Raw genomic sequence first — 21,151 nt, 5'->3', positions numbered from 1 at the left:
TAACATCCTTTCTTGTTTATGAAATGTGATCCGCACCTTGGTTTAAGAAAAGTTTCTTACAAAGTGAAAAATGTGACAAAGAGACAGATTCAAAGACAGCGTAAGGCTGTTTCAACATTTGTGTAATTTTTTAATTCCTTCTTCTAAAATGATCTTTTACAGTATCCTTCAGTGGTGGAGCAACACTATGGCACTTGATCTTGCTTTCTGTATGGCAAAACTCGGGTTTGGAATTTGTCTACCCTTATGAGACATTCACCCTATATTTCAGCAATTAATACCTTATTTGTAAGATTCAAAGGAAGATATTTCATTTGAGTCCCAGGCATCCATGACCAAGGCATTCCAACTATTAATTTTTTTGAGATATTGTGCTGCTTCTGAAAGAGAAAAGAAATCAAAAAATAGTAAAGGGATGGAGTTGCCCTATGTCTCACACAGAAGTTTCTTATTTTCCATCAATAAAGGGTCTGGTTCTTTGACCTCTGTTATCTCCATCACCAAGTAGTAAATCTCCATGTACAAACAGCAGAAATCCTCTTTATTTTTAAGAGTTGCTGTCTTGTCAAACAAGTCAGTGAGCTCTTGTGTCACAAGACCGAGTACAAAGTACAAGGCTTGTTTTATTTCTTCATCTTTTCACAGGACAACATAAACAAAAATTCCAAATTATAGAATTGATGAGAATTTTGAAAGTATTTTCCTTGGCTTGTGTCAACAGTCGTGTTCAAATTGTACCCGAAGAAAATTCATCTTGGCTAAGTTATGATCTAACAACACAGATATAAATCCAAACTGTTTTCTTACCAATCGTCCCTGAAGTTAGCGTGGCAAATCAGAATTGGGCCTAATAACAAGTCCATTGGTCTTATAAAATAAATTTTTAGTGAATAAAGGAACTGGTATTTTACCAGGGGAAAAGAAAATAGATATCTTCGCATGAAAGCTTGCAGTTTTGCTGTATTACTAAATTTTATTTCCAAGTCTAAATAGAAACAGAAAGATTTAGGGCAGAGAAGACCTCCTCATTTAACAGAGCATTAATAAATAAATATGTGCTCTGGAAATCTAGCGATGAATATTTCCTTTGAAATAAATTACCTGTGAGGTTCAGCAGGGTAAATCTATTTTTTAAGTCATTTGTTTATTTAAAAAAGAGTGCAAACACATTCTTATTTTAAATGCAACCCTTCCTGGGGGCATCTGGCTTCTACTTTTGATGATGGATCACAGATATATGTTCCTTACTTGAAACCTACACAATTCATAATCTCACGTAAAACAAATAGAAGTTTACTGCTCTCTGAGTCTTCATTCAAATGTATGGTTATCAAAGACTGCCCTCTGTTGATAAGGCATAATCTTAACTTCCAAACAGTAGCAATGCCTGATTTTTGTTTTTACATTACTTTAACTAGCTGTTTTGTACTGAATGGTGTAAACAATTCAGATACTCTCTTCAAAGAAGTTAGTAAAAATGAAATCATTTTGGTTCTTAAATAGGGATAAAGGAGGCAAAATATGACATACAGATATCAGGGGTTTTAAACATTTTCCAACAGTATATATCATAACTTACAAGTGCAGAACGATTTGCCATCTCTTGCCAATGTGTATTTGCTGTCTTGCCAAGGAAATTAGAGCCAGGAAAGAGGATGGAAACAGCAAGTGGGATTCAAGGGAGTATTTGGGTACTTAATTTGTTGCATAAGTAATTTTGCTATTACGAATCAACTGTGAAGGCCACGTAGAAGCAAGGTGTACAGTATCTACTGAGCCTCAGAGAAAATGTCCATCATTCACAGTAAGTCAAGTAATTTTGTGTTCAAAGATCAAACAACAATCCTATATAAATAGTCCGCTGAAACATAGAATTTGAAAATTTTAAATCAGTCAGCTGAGAGTGTGTTTCAGTTGCCTGTGTGTTACTGTACTTAACCAACAACCTTCCTGTTGCTTCCATACTCTTTGTTCGTTATTTCATTAATGAATTATTACACAAATGGTGATTTATAAGTTTTCTGGCATAGGTTTTTGCCTGGGTATATGCAAGAATATTGCTAAGCTGTAGCTTTCAGTCATCCTTTTCCTGCCAGGTGTCTCTAGAGGCAGATGGCTGCCTCGAGAGTCATCCCTGAAATGTCTTCTTTACCATCACACTCCATAAATGGGTCATTATCCTGAACCCATTCTCCATTGCTTTCATGACTTCTGTTATCAAATATCTGTTGCCATGCAGGCAGAGAAGTTCATGAAAAGTCCAACACCACTAAATCTGGCATCCATAGTTTTTTTTCCCGTTACCTTGTGGTATGAAGAAATGTACCTGGTTTCTGTCAGAATAAGGTTGCATTCCTTGACTGGTGAAACTTACACGGTCTGTTCTCAAAATTGTTTGGGTTGATGCTGGGATGAGTACAGTGTTGGTTTGTATATTTCTTGTACCTACAGTAAATGTGACCACATGACCTAACCAACATTCAGTCCAAAATTACCCCAAATCTTTCTAAAGTTTTTCTTACATTTTGTTGTATTAGCTTTGCTGTTTCTTCTGTTGCTGTCCCAGTAATTGTTTTCACCTCTCTGGCCACCCTCTCTGGTGCTCTGCCCACCCTCCATGTTTTTATTTTTACTTCAACCGTGGCTCTTTGAAAACCTACTTTTCATGTCAACCTTCTTCAATCTCCTTCCCCCTTTAGATCTCATCAGAAGCAATGTGTTTTGCTTTGTGTTTCTTTTTTTCCTCTGCCTTTTGATCACTCTTACTCTTTTTGTTTCAAAGCCAAAATTCAACTTCTTGATCTATTAACAAAGGGCTATAATTATTTACTAGACTAAATAAGTTGTTCCATCAAGCTTCTTTACCTATAGTTTGTGTCTTCTGCTTGGACTCTGAAGTTTTTTTACTGTGATCATGGAATGTATAACATTGTTTTTAAAAGAACACTAACACACACGTGTATGTTCTTTGATATGTAATGAAGGCAAGAAAAAAGACACCGTATGCAACATTGTTGTTTCCAAAAAATATTTAAAGACTTGAAGACCTAAGTCTCTCTCAGATTGCTCTTGGATAAAATTGGTGAGGGGTTGGAAATGTGGTTGACAGGAAGTGGCCAAGTACTGTCACCAGTGACAATGACAGTTTAATCTCAACATACAATCCAGAATAGGTACTTTTTTGTGGTTATGTATAGTGTTAGATATATTTATATAAATCATAATTATAACTGGAATTGTCTATCAACAAGGAATTATTGGTAAAACATTTCATTCTAGCATAGATATTAAAGAAAGTTGAGGTGAAACTTCTTGGAGTACAAACTGGCTACATTTTAATGTTTTTGTTAGTGGCAATATTCAGTTTAGGGTTCAGTTAATGATTTTAGGATTAGCTCCTCAAGAAAGAGAAGACTAATACATGAAAGTAATACCTTTTAATAGATTTAACAGAAGCTTCTATGCAAAAAAGTAGAAAAGCCTTTGACCACGTAGGCCTGTCTTACCTTCTGGCCTGCCCTAGAAACGGAGTATTAAGAACATTTTCCCCAAATTAATTTTGTTATGGTAAATCTATGAAGTAGGTTGAGAGAGAAGTTTGGCACTTCCTGTAGAATGAAGCTGTGCATGCTGAAATTTAATTCAGAAGATTATTTTCCTCCATCATGCGTTCCCATGGTTAATCACTTTCTGTATGTTTCATGTTTAGCTGAAAGATCAGTGGTGAGGGGAGACTGTATTGTACCGAGTACTCACATCATGTTAAAGTGGTTCATTCAAAGAGTCAATCCATTTCTCTTCAGAGGAGTGATCTCAGTTGTTGTGAGGCTTTTATGATATAAGCATGACATGTTGTCAAAAGAATTGCAGCGGTATCTGGAGGAATGTTACAATCTTTCTCATATATTTTGGAGTCTGCTCTTTTTATGGAAGGAGGTATATTTGTGAGTGAGTTAATTGATGAAAATAGTGCAGTAATTCTGCAGCTGACAGAGGATTATATTTAGTAAAAATATTTAGAATTATTTTAATTTATCTGAGCCAAGATGTTGATCTTGGCCTATTAATAGAACTTTTCTATCAACTAAATATTTTTTATACACACCTATACTATAAACATGACACACTGCACGTTATATAGTATGCAATCATGTTCCATGACAAAGACTGTTAAACTAGGTCCAGAACTTCAGTCAAACAAGCTGTCAGGTATCCCCAAATTGAATGCTTTTAAAAATTCAGGATGCTATGGTATATGTTATAAAATGTAACAAAACTCTTTTGAAGAATGATCCTGCCATCTCTGAGTTGACCTTGGATAACTATTAAAATTGCATATCAAAGGCTGACAAAACTGCAGTTTAATCACTTAAGATTCCCTTCACTGTAATTTTTTATATCCTGCTTTATAAAAGAAATTTTACCTAATCTTTGTAGCTTTGGTTGTCATAACAAAACCACCCCACACAGGCAGTTTCATCGTATTATTCAAACAGTATCACTGCCATGTATACATATTCCTGTGACTATAAACTACTGCTCTTTATGTTAGACAGCTACAGGCTGGAAAGTAAATGAGAACTAAGCCTTAAGATTGTGAAGAGGACAAGAACCAGCATCCCTCCTCTCTCTTCATATCCAGGTAGTGATATCAACCACTTACTATGTTTCCTTTCTCCACAGAGATTTCTCTAAGTTAGTCAATGTTAACTTTACTCCCATTTTCCACACAACTGGAATAAATGCATCTTAAACTTTTAGGTCTGATACTGTGACTTCCATTCAAATAAGCCTCATATTGTCTTCAGTGAGTTTTGCCAAGGTAAGAATCACAGTCAGTTTAAAATATGATAGATAAGAATTTGATTAATATACAAGTCATATGGATGTAGGTGTCTGTTCACCTGGATACCTATTAAAAATTGTAATTTTTGTAATGTTGCAAGTTGATTTCAAGACTTTTCTGTCAAATGTTTCAAACCAGTTCTCTAGGACTTTCAAGTGAACCAAATCAATTAGTGTCAACATGTACTATGAAACATGAGGTGTTCCGGAGCAATAGCTATTGAACCACTAGATAAACCAATTTTGCCTGGCTAGGATTGCAGGTGTTCATCACAGAAAAGACAGTGGTTAGCAAGTAAGAATCCAAATTTCAGGTTACATTGCATTTTAGAGCTAAGATTTTTGAAGGCATGGATAAGTACTTAGTGTCTAACTTCAAGCAACGTAGATATTAACTGGAAGGCAAAGAATAGCTGGGATTTGTGTTTGGAGAAATATATTTGCAGCATCACTGAGGTACAGATCTCTCAGAGAAAGTGCTCACCACAGAGCTGGGATCATGCAACTGGCTGCCCTTAAACAGAACCCAAACAACCCAAAAACTCGGGCACGGCAGTTTCAGATTTCCCATCTCAATTATGTGTTGAGTGTGAGAGGCAGGATGTGGCTGCCTGAGCTGAATGATCCTTTGGTACATGCCCCTTTTTAAACTTGAATTTCGTAGTTAAATGAGATTGTAGTATTTTAGTAGGGAGACAGTCTTTTAAATGTACATTCAATAAGCACGTATTAGATGTGCCTTTCCTCACCCCTTCAGACATAGAAAGATTCAGGCCATTTTTGATGTCTGACTTAGATCTTGCACCTCACTTCCTCTATTGATAGTGTGCTGAACCAGGGTCTATCAACCCTGACAGGAAGAGACTTGAATCACTTATTGCTGCCTTCATATTAAAAATTAAGAAACCTTGATGACTGTCAGACACCACTCCTCCTGTATTAAGTGAAAGGGAGGTGGGAGTTAGAGGCATCTCACCCTGTGAAAGATGTTTGAAAAGTGCTCATGTCTTTCCATCCCATGGAAAAGCTTACATTCCTGGCTTAGACTAGGTGCTTAAATCCCAAACTTGGAAAATGAAATGTGATAAAGACCATTCCACATTATGAGAGATTCAGCTCTAAGCCTTTTGCCTCCAGGACTTCTGTTTTTAAATTATTTAAAAACAATATTTTTGGATGCGCTTCCAGAAGTTCTACCACTTCATATGTACTTATTATATTTCCAGAGAAGCAAAATCTGAAGTATTCTCAGGCTAGCTTCTGATGCAGCTCTCTTTAATGCTCTGAATATGGAACATAATCCAAAGCCCAGGTGTTTTAGCATGTTCAAAGGTACTATGAACTTTGAGATTTCTCATTAGTTTGTTTACAAGAAAGCAAAAATAGTTAACTGTCAGTTTCAAAACATTGCCCGCCATTCTGATGTCTCAGTATAACACAGCTTGGTAAACCAAATTAATCCCTGACAAGTCCAATGGAAACATATTTAGCCAAATGGCACAAAATAGAGAGAGCAAGCAGAATTTTGCAGTAAGAATTTCTGGACATGCTTAATGTGAACACACAACATGTACAGCTACCTTTGCCAGTTTAAAAACAGTTACCTACAGAACCTATTTTCTTTTCAAAAAAGGTCAGTTAACAAATGATGAGGGTCAGAGGCCACCAGTATCTGACCCACCACAAACCTTTTTTACTCTTGCTGTAACATGTAAACCTGAAGCTAAGTGGGTAAACCAAGATCTCCAGCAGGGGCTATGCAACAGCACTGCCAATTGCCTTAGATAGCTAAATAAGTATTTGCAGTTGGATAACCTTAGTGTTTGCAGTGTTTAGGCTATTTCCGATCATATTCAGGGAAGTAAAATTGGCAGCTTTATTTGAAATGCTCTCAGCCGGAAGATGAGGTGTGTGTGGTTGGTACACATGCTAGATCCACTGTTCACAGAATATTTTTGAACTGCATCACCATCAGGCCTCCTCACTGTATCTCTATAAATGGTGCTGGGATTTTATGGGAGATGTGTGCTTGACCTACAGCCTTGTGATTGCCCTGCACCCAACAAGCACCTTTGTATCTTTGCACCACTGCCAGACATGGCAGTTTTCCCCATCACTTTTTAAGCTCTTTTAAGGTGTAGTATTGTGCACTTAGGCTTAAAGAAACTACTTTTTCTTTTTCCCCCCATCTCTTCTGTGCCTGTTATGGATTAAATCCCATACTGAAGGGTCAAATCAGCACTGAACACATAATATATATCCACAGGAGAATTCTCCCTCCCTGGGAGTTTCTCATCTCTGAAGGCATTTGAATTAACCTAGAGTCTCACAAAGTAAGTCGCCATTTTTCTGTGCAGTACTCCAGGCCATTCATTTATGTAAAAAACTTAATCACTGTAATGTTATACCTTTCATAATATGTTTATATGTATAGGTTTAGACTTGCTTTTCTGCCCCTTACTGTAGACTGGTAAGTTGTCAGTAATGAATACAACACAATATTGCCCTGAGCAGTCATTCCTAGTTCAGAACCCATTTAAATGCCCCAGAAAGTTTACATTGTTTTGTCTAAAAAAATATTTTGGAGTTGTGGAAATTAATTTTTTTCTGTCACTTTCACTTAAATTTCTCAAGTCTGTAACTGAGAATTTTCTAATATATCTGTTTTTCCATAACCACACCAGGACTTCTCAGTGATGAAGTTTTCAGCTGAAAAGCAAATGTTTCTTTCTCAGATCATAGACCAGGCAGTCCAGAACATTGTAAAGCAACAGAAGCAATAACTAAAAGACATGGTCTGAAAGAAAATAAATGCTATGTGTATGATATCTGCTGAAAAAAATCCCAAAACATATACAAAAACAACTGAATCCCTACAGATCTCTCTGCAAAATAAAGCATCACTGATCATAGACCATCCACTGTGATTTCATTGTTGTTACTGGGTTTATATAAAATGTCTGAGTAAATAGTGAGTGGTTGTCCATGAAGATTTTGAGTCTTTTTGGTTTGTTTGTTTTAAGGAAGAGGTAAAGCAGTTGGTAAGTACAAATAAACTATTGATTAGAGCACCTTCTCCAGAAATACTGGAGGCTGATTTTAGACTTTTGACTATGAAAGAAGACTTAAAATATTCCTCTCAATTACCTGAACTTTCAGCTATGGAACAGTTTTGACATCTGTCCTTCCCAGTGAAGCTAAACTAGCAGAGAAAAGAAAGGAAGGGCCGATTGCTGTCCCTTCTAATGACTGAAGACTGTACTCCCTTATCCCAGCCCTGAAAATTAGACAAGACACAGGAAAGAAAGAAGTTATATTCTTTGGAGCTTTTCTCACTGTGTACTTCACAAAAACCTTCACAAAAACCATCAGTACCCTTCAAGTGAGTGCATTCCTCAAAGATAGCTGGGAACTGGGATGAATGGAAACGTCTCATTATACCTGACTGCAGATGCCTACAGTGAAGGTTCTTCTGTGCTCATCACTCCAGGCCCCTTTTGTTATCAGTGGAAAGAAAAGCTGCTTTAATTTGCAATTCATCTGACCTACCTTGGGTATCTACTTTAGAATAAGATGAATAGCTCTGAAAGCATCTCTGTCTCTATTTACAACATGAAAAGCCTGGGTGAGCAGGTCAGGTGCAGTACAGGGATGAAAATAGGCAGATACTTCTAAAAGAGCATCCTTTCTATGCTGAAAATGGGAATGTTGGAGACATGAGACCAAATTGCCCTTTATCAGTGCTGGTCAATATGCAACAGGGAACCTGAAAACATTGCATGTATCAGAGGCCTAATGTTTACATGTCTGTGGTTATTAATATTTTCTCCTATATGATACAAAGTAGCAATAATAGCACTTAATCTTTGAAGAGGAAAATATGTTAGAAATTCTAAAATGCCCTGAAATTGCAGTAGTTGAAGTGCACATTTCTGAAGAGAAGCAAAATTTTTTTTAACAGTAACTGATGAAACACATTGAAAGACAGTGCATTTCATGTTGTTTTTCCTAATTTGGGTTTTTTTTCAGCACTCATGAATAGATGCTACACCATATCTGTATTTTACCCATTATTTAGCACAACAGCACAATTACCTATAAACTATATTTGATATGGAATGGTCTATATTTGGTATGGTATAGTCTACTGTACCCACACAGATCTTGTAATAAATACTTTTCCAAGACATGTATACATATGAATATTATGTGTATATATACTTTGAATTAAGTGGAAGCTTTATTATATTTTGCAGGACTATTTCACAGGATAAAATGCTCAAAGGTAGACAGCCATGGGCACTTAAGGGTTTTTTGTTTGTTTGTTTTTGGGGATTTTTTTGGGTTTTTTTTTTGTAAATATGCAGTAAAATTGCACTGTACCTTTTCTGAATACTTGAAATACAGTTTCTAACTTAGAGAAATTCAGTAGTTTAAGTATTATGTAGAACATTTGCATGAATCTCTCTAAAGTATTAGAACTTTGTAGTAAAAAAAAATCCTTTTTTTTAATGTTATAACTTCTTTGGTAAGGATCTTATTTACAAGGCATTGAAGCATAGAACCTATGACGTAGGTCTCTTCCCATGCCAGGTGACTGGGTGTTAGGGGACCTTGGGAGCACCTGGTTCAAGGTCTGGCAGCAGTCCAAAATATGCTTAAATTCACTGTTAAAATGGTGTTCAATCTGACATCAGTCCATTGGGAAACTTTCCCTATTTCTGAAACAACAGCTAAGGAAAGCCAATGGGTTGTTTGATACATTCTGTAGAAATACCATCAAATGAGCAGCTTGCTGCCAGACATCTACCTCTGGTGGGTAGATTATCATATACACCTGAAAATGAAGCTGTAGTATTCAGAGCCTACAAATGCTGTTCAGGAAAGATTGTGGTCCAGCCTTATCTGAGATAATTGAGTTTTCGGCTTCCATTTGCAAGTTATGACATCTCTTTTTATTTTTTTTATTCAGGATGCAGTGATAATTTTGGGCTTGGTCTGGTCTGTGATCTAGAGCAGTCTTTAGGATCTGTTTCCATAGAAATAAATTAGATTTAAGCTTGTATATACATTCATGGATTCAGCCTTTCATCCTCTTATTTTTTCATTGCCTAACCTTGTGAAGAGCCCAGCAGCCTACTTATCAGGAACGAATCTGAAAATTGTAGGAAAAAATAGGACTAAAAAGGATGTCAGGTCCACCTTCCTGACTTAGGGTGGGATTAACTCAACCTAGACCAAATACCTATTTGTCTAATCCAACAAAGCAGATTGCCTGGGGAGGCCATGCAATCTCTGCTAGTCAATCATAAACAGAGACAGTGCAGATCAAAACCTCCCACTGCCTTGGAGCAGCCATGCAGATATGGTGCACTCAAGGAAGGACAAGCTAAATCCCAGAAGTTCTTTAATGATACAGTCTAAAGGCTGAGATATCAGTTAAACTCTTTGATGGGAACAGATCCACCTGACACGGCACAGGAGAGACTGCAGCAATTCAGAGAGAAGGCTGGCTGTGCCAAAACATGTATTTCTACCATAAAGTCTTAAAGAACATTTATTTACAGAAAAAAAACAAAACCAAGACAGAAATAATGTTCTTTTCCATCACTCCCTTTCAAAATAGTCAATCCATCTGAAAATAAGGGTGTTAATGGAACATGTACTGCTTTGGGATTGATGACTTCTCCAATGTTCTGGCTTTGTATATGTCCATGAAGGATCAATGTTGCTCTCTAACACTTTGTGTTAGTAGGTCTGTTACAATTTGTTTAAAGAGAATGCAATTTTTTTATTGTATTTTGCAGAAATGATAACACTCTGCTTGAAGGTGTCTTTCTTTCCTGCTGTTTTAAATATTTTGGCATCAGTGCTCAAGGGGCTCTGATTGGAATAATGATAATACCTCTGTATTTCCACTAGCTGAACTTTTTTGCTGTCTTTATTTAATTGCTTTTTCTAGTTATCGGTACATTTTCCCAGTTGCTACCTTTCATACCTACTTCCATTGCTTTCCAAACAGGACTAACAAGAATCTGTGTTTCTGTTCAGAAGTGTACTCCTTGGGTGGTTCTAGGCAGGTTGCTTGTGTTGGAAAAAGGGCTTTTGCACAGGGAAAAAACCCCAAACAAGTGGTGAAATACAGAATCTAAAATGAAAATGCAATAGAATCCACAACAAGTGAAGCCTTTTTTATATGAAACATAACTTTTATAAGCAGTAGAGATAAAGGACCTGCTACGCACATGGAATTATATTCATTAGCAAGCAGAGTTTTCTTATTTTTTCCTTCAAACTCTAAATATATTTACCTGTATTAGTGTCTCCCACTAAAACCACAAAACTCTAGACAGAAGGCTTTCTTGATCTTGCTAAGATTCAGTGCAAATATGTGGTTCAAGCTGTATTCCAGAAGTGCTGTCTAAGGCTTTTAGATGCATATCTTAGCACTCATGCTAAACTCTTGCATTACAGGCCACCTAAACAATGACATCCTGTTTTCTGCCTGGAGGAGTCATAAACTTGTCCTGTAGTCCTTCCAGGGCTGTACTGCCTGAATCTCCTTTAAAGCATCTGAAATGTTCCCAATATCTGTCCAAAAGGACTACAGAGCTCAGGAGAGAACTGATTAAACTCCCTTCCCCCCAAAAGCACACACACAGAAACATCCCCCACTCCACCAATTTGATCTATTTTTATTTGAAGAAATTAATTCTGCCCTAACAAGCAGTCAGGCAGAGAAAATTGGTGATACCTAGGGCTGATCAGACCACCCTCAGAATTCTCTCAGGGAGTGACACAATCTGTTAGATGTTTATAGTACATGTGTAGCATGTCATGCTGGTAGTATACGAACTCTCAGTAAATGTTGACATAAAATCAAGTTTGCTTAAAAAAAAAGTAAAGTAATAATAAAGTAATAATGCTGAGAAATACAGCTCCTTACATGTTCATGTCTTCAGTCTATGCCTTTCTTCCCCAGAGTTTTTGGTTAGATACCTTGAGAGGTATTCAAATGCCTAAGCATAGGTGTCTAGTGCTCTCAGGTGCCACACAGAACCTGAGACATCAAACTGGGCTAATAAATATGTTACAGACCTATGGAAAAGCAGCTGCAGTCTTATGAAGCACAGAGGCAAGAAAAAAGACCACAAAGGCATCTTTAAAAATGCTATTTGGCATGCTTAGTAGCACCCTTCATATGTTTCAGATCCTCGTTTCATGTGTCCAGTATAAATTATTTATTAGCAGCTCCCTCCTAAACACATACAGGCTGGAATTCTCAGGTGGTGAACAGTCATTAGCAAATCTGGGGCCAGGGACTGAACTCCACTTCTTTACTACTGTCAGATTCAGGAGCTAACAACATCAACTGCTGGCCTGATCCTTCCTGCCTCTGTTAAAAAACACCCAAGAAGCAATCTATGGACTCATCTCTTCGCTGTTAAAGCAAAAGCACAGCTCAGTTGCCACCTTACCCTTCTCTTTTCCCTGGTGTCTGACTCACAAGAAGTACTTGCTGCTCTCACAGTCTCAACCTTCTGCCTGTCCTTCACTCTAACACCATGGAGGGCTGCAGCCACTCTGCTGTGCCTCCAGCAAAGCGAAGCAAGAGCTGCACACCTTGCCAACTGAGAGAAGCAGAGAAGGGAGCAGCACAGGTATTCCCACCCTTGGTGCAGCTCAGGCATGTTCCTTGAGCTCAGACACCAGAGCTCATGCCAGGACACAAAGGAGAACATCTCACATGCAAAGCAGTCCTCACGATATCACATGGAGTTCATTCTGCCTTTTTAGCACAAGACTGCTTGGGCCCGATGAAAATTGGAGAGATAGTAACTGAGAGAGAACTGTTGTAGGTAATTTCAGTAGAATCCATGATTTGGTAATACCAGGAATGGTTAAATGTGCATGACACATTATCAGAAACAGCTGGAGAGTGTTGAAATCACTCATTTAGATTTGACTGGACCATGGTCTCTTGATAAATCACAGAGTTGCATGATCAGTGGAGGTGTATGGGGCTTATGTAGGCTGCCAAAAAAGGACTGTGAAACAGATGTGAGCATTGCCTGAACCAAGTAATCTCTTCAGAGCTGCAAGGAGTGTGAGGTGAGGAGAGTAGGGATGAGCATGTTCTACCTCCTGCTGCTGCTCTCAAGGAACAAGGGCCTCGGGTCTGCATGAGCAGAGATGATGGGAGGAAGGGGAGAAATAGACTACAGGACAGGTGGATGGAGGAAAGTCAGGATTGGGAACCACACATGTTAACATCTGCTTGTACTCTTATTCTTGTTTGTGAAATATTGAAAGTTCTTTAAATTGGGTGGGAAAGGAGAGAGAAGTGGGGCAAACCCCCTAGAAATGGCAAAGAATGGACAAGGAAACTTGAAGATAAGGCAGTTTGAGATAACAATTTGAATAATTAGTGATTGTTTGTATACTCTTGTTTCTACCACGCTTTCCTCTGTTAAGTTAAAAATATCTATTTTGCTAGCAGAGGTCTCAAAAGTAGCAGTTGCAATGAAAAGTTACATTGTGCCAGTTTTGAGTGGGATTTTTTGTTTGTGTTTTTAAATGCAAGGATGACTACAGCTATTACAGTTTGTCGTTAAAGCTGAAAGCTTGTGCTTGCTTTTATTACGTGCAGGCCAAGCAAAGATAACAGAGCTTAACTCTGACAGGTAATTTGGCAGAGTGAGCATTAACAGCATGGTTTAGTGCTTTATACCAAGTCAGCAAAAGAGTTTGGCTGTTCCTGCCCACAGCTATTCCTGACTTTTCTTCTCAGAAATTCTTAAATTGTCGGGAATGTACAGTAACTAAAATTTATGGTCTATTTATAAGTACAAGAACAAGTGGAAGGCCTGATAACCTTAGCAGTGCCTTTACAGTAGAGTGGATCTCTGTTCTTTCTCATATGCACACGCCCAGCAGCCAGCCCTAAATATACTGATGTTTTCACGTGCATGTACATAAGTATCCAGTGACAGCAACAGCAGTGAACCAAGATAGACTTTCAGAGTTTTTCCATTTGGAGCAGGGATGACCTTCAGAAAGCCATCTAATCCTGATCCTGGTAGACATTGCAAGCCTTTTTATAAACTCTAAAATACTTCAGTTAGTAATCTCAGGAAATGGAGCTTCAGTGCTTGAGAAGCTTGTTCTTTTTGCTGAATATATTAATCTTTTGTAACTTCCATGACTTTCATGTTGGTAATGTGTTTGTAACTTCTTTACATTTTAGTTATAAGACTCAGAAGTATTAACCCTGGAGCAATGTGATTTACACACATTTCATTTAACGTGAGACATGATGGGTCCATTCAGCAGACAGGCACAAGGCACACCCATGAGAGAAGGTATGAGACAGGCACACCAACAATGCTGCTGTGAGCTCCTGCAGCAGCAGGTTCAGGGATGCAGGTCCCACATGAGGCTGGACAGAGTGGCTCAGACCTCTTGGTGCCCTCAAGGCCCTGACAGAAGCTGAGAGAGAACTTTTCTGAAGTTTGCCTGAAGAAGCATTGAACTTGCCCTGTCCAGTATAAGTCATGATGGTAAGAGGTGGAAGGATTTGTCTGGAAGGCCATCAGGTGAGCCAGACTTGCTTTGCAAATCGTCCTCTGGTTGCTAATGGCCCCTGTGGCACCAGACACATGAAGAGATTGCTTCTGTTTTATTCTTAGCTGAAAAAGAAGCATTGAAGGGACTAAAGCAGAAAGCAGCAGGGACTGAGAGGTGAGGGAGTGTTGACTGAAAGTGATAAAACAAAATGATAGTGTGGGAAGAGCAGAGATTTCCTCCTGTTTGAGCAAGGGAGGAAATGGAGCAAAATTTGGATGTGGTCAGAAGGATCTGTAGTAAATGGACCCTGGAAGTGAGTCAGGATTCCTGAGCCTCCTCTGTTGTCAGCTTTAAACACTGCTGGTAAAATGTGTCTCTTCTTGATTTATGCAGAAGTTGACAAATGTGCCACTATTAACTAAAAAGCACCCAAAGCACAAAATTCTGACAATGAACCTTGCGGGTCACTGTAATGCTACATAATGGATTTTCAGAGGGGGTCAGTTTCTTTTTAAAAAAAACCGAAGATTTTCCATTAACATTCCCTCTCTCCTCCCTTTACTTCTCCTGCTAGATTAATAGATGAATAAATCTGCAAAGTCAAACATTCATATTTGTATATGTAAATGCTGAGATGAATGTTACTCTTGCAGGAGAAGAAACCTCTGCTGGTGTTGCCACCTGCCCATGTACTCAAAGGCAGGTAGCTTATTTTCCCCCTAATCATAGCAAAAGAATTGTGGCCAGCCCTGTGTGATCCTTATGGAACAGCTGCCCTTACTCCCAGAGAACATCTTTGTGTACAGGTCAATCATGAATTCATTCAAGAAAACAAGGGCAAATAAATAAAATATTTACAGCTCAAGTGACATCTCAGCTTCAGCTCTTTTTCTTTTTTCCTTCCATTTACCTCAGAATTATGCTTGAATGAATCCAGTAACTCCAAAGGCTACTGCTATGCTCTTTGATAGATGTGTTTCAATACTTAAAATATACTGGCCAAACTCTCCCAAGTCACTTTCTGAAAGTGATGGCAAACAAAACCCCTTCTCTTTTTAGTTTCTTCATGTCTGATCTCTTGTAGATTATGTTAAGCACCTTTTGGCATCAGGTTATGTATTTCTGAAAAGAGCAGAGTTAAAATGCATCATAAGATGGATGACATCCACAGCTATGTTTGAGGGGGAACCCTTTGGTACCTTTGTGAATATACCAACTGGCTTGGTAAGTGCACGCTACAAATCTTGTCAAGCAGGACTGCAGGCTCAAATAAACTTTCTGGTCTCTGATCTCAAATGGAATGTTTTAGTGTGGCACTACATGTTGTTAATTCATGACTAAATATTTAACAAAGACATAAATTGTGGGGCCCTAGTTCCTGGGCAGAAGGACATTGCTCCTATCTAAAGTTTCCAAATTATTGAACCAAATTTGATTTAGCAGTTTGGTAGAACTGCTCTGTGAGAAGCTTGATGCTTTTAATCTAGACTACAAGCATTTAAGTTAAATACCTTCTGAGGAAGATTCAGCACATGCAATCCTCACAGAAGAGGCTGGGAAATCATGAGCCCCTCAGAAGTGGGAATGTACATCTTGAAGGATTGTAAATTTATTACTCCGTAAAGCTGTAAATTATTTTTTACCGACTAAATCGGTAAATTACTAAATTACTAAACAGACCAATCAAGAAAAATGACACTTTTAATCAAGTCTTTGAATGAAATGGAAAATTCTAATTTTGATAAAAAAGTAAAAGAAATACTAGCTCATTTGCAAGCTTTATTTTGTTTAAGATATTTTTCTGTTAAGACCTCTATTTTATTTGGGAATAATATTGACATCCTTAAATAGTTTGACAGTGAAAATGCAAATAAGCTGGTTTATCTTGTAGAATAGTTTATCTGCCTGAAACACCACTTTTCAGATTTAAAAATTCATACACTAATGCAATTAATACTAGCTAGGTGAATTAGAGTCTATCAGCATTAAAACTATTTCTTCTCAGGGCCAAGGAAAGCTCTAAGAAATCCTGTCCAGGAATGCATCTATTTAGATGACATAAACATATGCATTCTGAGCACAACTGCTGTTTCCCTCTTACTGGTGAAGTCACCCTTTTCAATGCAGAAACCTCCCCTCCCTACTACAGGGGATCCTTTATTTGAGAAAAAAATGGAAATCATTCAAAGCCTTCTTGTTGTTCATAAGTACACTGACTAGCTCTCTATACTCACCTGTTTATGCTTCTGTTGGCAGAGTCCCACAATGACTAGATTCTAAATTATGTCCGTGCCTATCAACTTTCTTTCCCCTCATTTTACGTTTACATTTTATTTTCTTAACTGTGTTCCATTTTCTCCCTGAGGATGGCAGTTGTGTGGGGGTTATTTATTGTGTGAGGGTTTTTTAATCTTATTTTTAAGACTAGGAATCTATTTTTTTCTTATTTTACTAGATCTTATTTTAATAATATCAAATAAATACTAAAAAGTAAGCCTTTTTTTTTCCAACTAGTATTTTTTCCCATGCCTGCACTGCTCATTCATTCACTTCACAGTGGTTCTTAGCTTTGTGAGTAGCATTAATCATTGTGACTTTCTTGTTTTCAGAGCTGAAAATAACCCAGCAATGCTTACTCTCACTGTCTGACTATTAACTCAGTGACCTCTTATCATTTGTGAAGCGCTTTCATTCAGTGTTTGCCCTTCTCAGGTATAGGACTTTGGAATTAGGAGACTGTAGTTTCTACAGTTAGAAAATTCCAAGGCTGATTTAATATTAGCAGCATAAGGATCTTCAAACATTTCCTTCCAGTTTGAAGTCCCTCACAATGCCATGATAGCTAGACACTAGAAAATCCCAACAAAATAAGCGAACAAAAAACCCAAAGAAAACCCCAAGACATAAAAAAACCCAAAAAACCAAAACCAAAAACAAACAAACAAACCCACAAAAAACCAAAACAAACCAAACCAACCAACCAAACAAACAAAAAACAACAACAACAAAAAAACCCCAAAAATTAGTTGGATTTTTCTGTCTGATTTGCATGGATGTGATGGGACTACAGACATTTGCACATTTGTTAGAACTGTGCTCTGTAAAGACGTGGTGTATCTTTGTTCTCAGTTATCTTTACCTCAGGAAAGGTGATTCTACTTTTTTCACAATGTGCTACCTCTTTTCCCATATTTTAGTCACTGGATCTTTTCCTAAACAGATTTGGACACTGAATGTAAACTTCTATTAAACAGAAATGCTCAACATGTTATAATATTAGTAATAAGATTTTTTTTTTCAAAACTTGACTGTTTCTGTCCTTCTTTTTCATTACCAAGATTCCCCAGCAAGCAGCAAAAAAGATTCCCTTTTTTAAAAATTATCACTATTTTTGTTTATTTTTGTTTAATCTTAATAGTTCTTCCATTATTAGAAACTACTATTATAACTTCACAGGAAAAGAAAAATGGTAGCCATGTGAATCTTGGCAAGGTTCTGTGGTCTCTGCTGTCACACCAGCACGATGACATCTGCCCCTGTCACCTCTTCCCCAGTGAGACCTGTCAGCACACTTAACCACCTTTTTGCTTGTACACCTTTAGTGAAGCTGTGGGATTCTCTGTGTAAGTACAGCACTTTGCAGCATCTGAATATAGCCAGTTTCTAGGCATTTGCTTGCTTGGGGCAAGAATAGTTAGGCCTAAATTTAAATTCTGCCTCTGAATTCTAGCTCTTACCATGGATATGTCTTCATGTTACACCCCCATTGAACTCTGCAGAAAGGGGAAGATGCTGGCTGGGAAAGGAACAGTGAGCCAGCTGCCCAAAAGGTCTCCACTAAAGAGAGAAGCTGATGAGTGCTTTTTGTCATATGCTATTTTGAAAATTACAATTTAGAGTAAAAGAAAAGATAAATACAAGGAGCGTGACAGTGCTGCCAGGAATGTCAGTCCTGACGAGATGTGTCCCTAAGTTCTGTCAGTATTGTTATCACTCTCTGTGAAGCTCTAGCAATAAAAACTGTAATTTGTCTTTTTCAAAAGACATTTCTATCAACTGGTAGAAATCTATCTATTCTGATATTTGCCAGTTGCTAATGTTATTTTTGTTTTACTGACAGAGATGTTAAGATCCTTCAGCCAAAACTTATGAAAAGATTTAACCTGTGAGGATGAACACTTCAAGAACGGTCAGCTGAAATTTTTGCTTTTCCCTGATTAGGAACTGTATGGTTGTCTGCAAAGCACACAAGATCTCATCAGCATGGGAAGGGAAGGGAAGGGAAGGGAAGGGAAGGGAAGGGAAGGGAAGGGAAGGGAAGGGAAGGGAAGGGAAGGGAAGGGAAGGGAAGGGAAGGGAAGGGAAGGGAAGGGAAGGGAAGGGAAGGGAAGGGAAGGGAAGGGAAGGGAAGGGAAGGGAAGGGAAGGGAAGGGAAGGGAAGGGAAGGGAAGGGAAGGGAAGGGAAGGGAAGGGAAGGGAAGGGAAGGGAAGGGAAGGGAAGGGAAGGGAAGGGAAGGGAAGGGAAGGGAAGGGAAGGGAAGGGAAGGGAAGGGAAGGAGTATGCTGTATGTTCCTCCTGCCATTCTGATGTGTGGCATGTGAGCACTTCATGTGCAAACTGTACCAATGCTCTGCCAAAGAAAGGCTCAGCAGACAAACATTTAAACATTTAAACATCATTTAAACATCATTTAAACATCATTTAAACATCATTTAAACATCATTTAAACATCATTTAAACATCATTTAAACATCATTTAAACAAGAGTGCTGGACAGAAGACCGGCAACCTACATTTTACAATCAAAAAATATCTTTCTCACTGAAAGTTGTTGCTCTAGAGTTTGGTGTGCTCTAACACCGTCTATGATGCTCCTAGGAGGAGCAGAATTTTAATTGCAGCATGTTTTATGTCTAGATTGTACACAGTAACAGTAAACAATTCAGTTATCATCCCTTTCAATTCTCCATATTGGTTTCCTTAAACATGAAAATATAAGAAATTCACCTCTTCCCCAAGGTGACTGTAGCATTAATGACACACTCAATTGAACTGTGCTTTGAAAGTGCAAAATAGCTTTTGGGGGTTTTTTTTAGGAAGAAAAACAAAACCAAAACAAAATGAAACAACCAAACCATACCAACAGAAAGTAAGTGAAGGCAACTAGATTTCATGAACTCATGAGAAGCAGTGGAAGATGTTCTCGGGCTCAGTATTTTCATGGAGTGCCTGTGAGCCAGAGAAGATGTCTGTAGCTGTCCCATGAGCCATAGCACGCATTAATTAGGAGTTTGATGATAAGAATATGCAAAACTCTCTGAAAGCTTCTGAAGTTTTCAGTGTTTGAGATTCGAAATTCCCTAGAACAGGAATATTTCTGGATACAGGAGAACACAGAGGTCATACCTTCATTTGTGCTGTGTAGCTTTGGAATTTGCCCAGTATTTGGCTCTGTCGATAACACATGGATGATGACACACACACTCCATTTCTGAAGTGGAAATTATAAAAAAAAAAAAAAAAAAAAAAGGAAGAACTATAAGAAATATTTTGTATTTATAAGCGCTGGGATCTGGGGATGAGAAGAGATGTGTGTGTATGAATTGCCTGTAGAAGTGAATCATCCTCTGAATCCCACATCTTAGCAAGGCTTTTGGGGCATTTGATTGTCACACCAAGCAATCATACATGTGCTTTTTGGTTTCCAGGAATTCTTTGCAGATTTTGAAAAGCTTACAAAAGGAGATGTAGTTTTCTAAAGAAATAGCTACACATGATATGAGAAACCACATGGAATCCCTAAAATAAAAACAAATTGAAGAACACATTTGAAATAATTTATGCACTCCAATCAGAGAAAAAACACCAAATCCTGACTGACACCAAAAACTACTAACTTTCTGTGCTTCCTGTTTGAGATATTGCTGAGACAGAATTAACCAGTGGAGTGCTTTGAAGCTGTTAAAACACTTCATTTTTAACCCTTGCCAATGTGGCTGTCTCAAGCAATGCCTTTGATATATCCTAAGTTTTGAGAAAAGGTGTTCTCTAGTGTAAATTCACATACAAAGCTATAGATGAACTGAATGTTCACACTTAATTTTGCAGGCACCAAAAGCCTGATAATGAAAAAAAATAACATCTTTAATGAAAGGAAGAGCACATATTCTATGATACGTAATCTGTGCTTCATTGTCAAAGGAAAATCTTCAAACTTATTTCAACATATCCTGCATGCAATCGCACAGTAAAAAAACCTTTCTAAGAGGCGTTCTTGGGTTTTTACCCTCCTTTTCCATTCTCTTCTGCTTTCCTTCCCTCTACCTGTAAAATATAGATTTAGCCAAAACAGTTCTATCTGAGATCTTTGTTTCCAGAATGTAAATTGAGAAGAATTCCTCATGATCTCTCTTGAAAGTGAAACATGACACAATCTATCTAATTCTTGTTCATGGAAGTGACCTGCATGGCTTCATGCTTCCTTCCTCTTGGAAGGAAGATCCTGATTCTATCTCTGTCTGGTCCATCAGCATGGTTTAGTATTAAAATGGTCACTGTCTATATGTTTTTTTCCCATTAATGCATCTTGTCATAGATTGTGCAAAGTTATATGATTTCTTGGAAGGATTCTGCATTCCTACACCCCTCAGGATGCCCAGGCCCCTAGTGAAAGTGAGAAGAAGGAAGCCATATGGCTCCTCCCTGAACTAATAATCTGTCCAGGCATTGTATTAAGGC

The 21,151-nt window shown here is 37.9% G+C and overlaps 1 long non-coding RNA gene across 1 annotated transcript in view; it reads left to right on the top strand.

Moving 5' to 3' along the window:
• The window catches only part of LOC134547872 (uncharacterized), a 28,570-nt gene that overhangs the window by 878 nt on the left and 6,541 nt on the right, over nt 1-21,151 (top strand). Inside the window, exons 2-4 of the long non-coding RNA XR_010079640.1 lie at nt 4,553-4,642; nt 4,762-4,822; nt 18,533-18,601. This is a non-coding gene — a long non-coding RNA (uncharacterized LOC134547872). The remainder of the gene's footprint in view (nt 1-4,552; nt 4,643-4,761; nt 4,823-18,532; nt 18,602-21,151) is intronic.

This window comes from Prinia subflava, chromosome 3 (assembly GCF_021018805.1).
Source record: "Prinia subflava isolate CZ2003 ecotype Zambia chromosome 3, Cam_Psub_1.2, whole genome shotgun sequence".
NCBI classification, from domain to species: Eukaryota; Metazoa; Chordata; class Aves; order Passeriformes; family Cisticolidae; genus Prinia; species Prinia subflava.
This window is presented reverse-complemented; position numbering and strand designations above follow the sequence as displayed.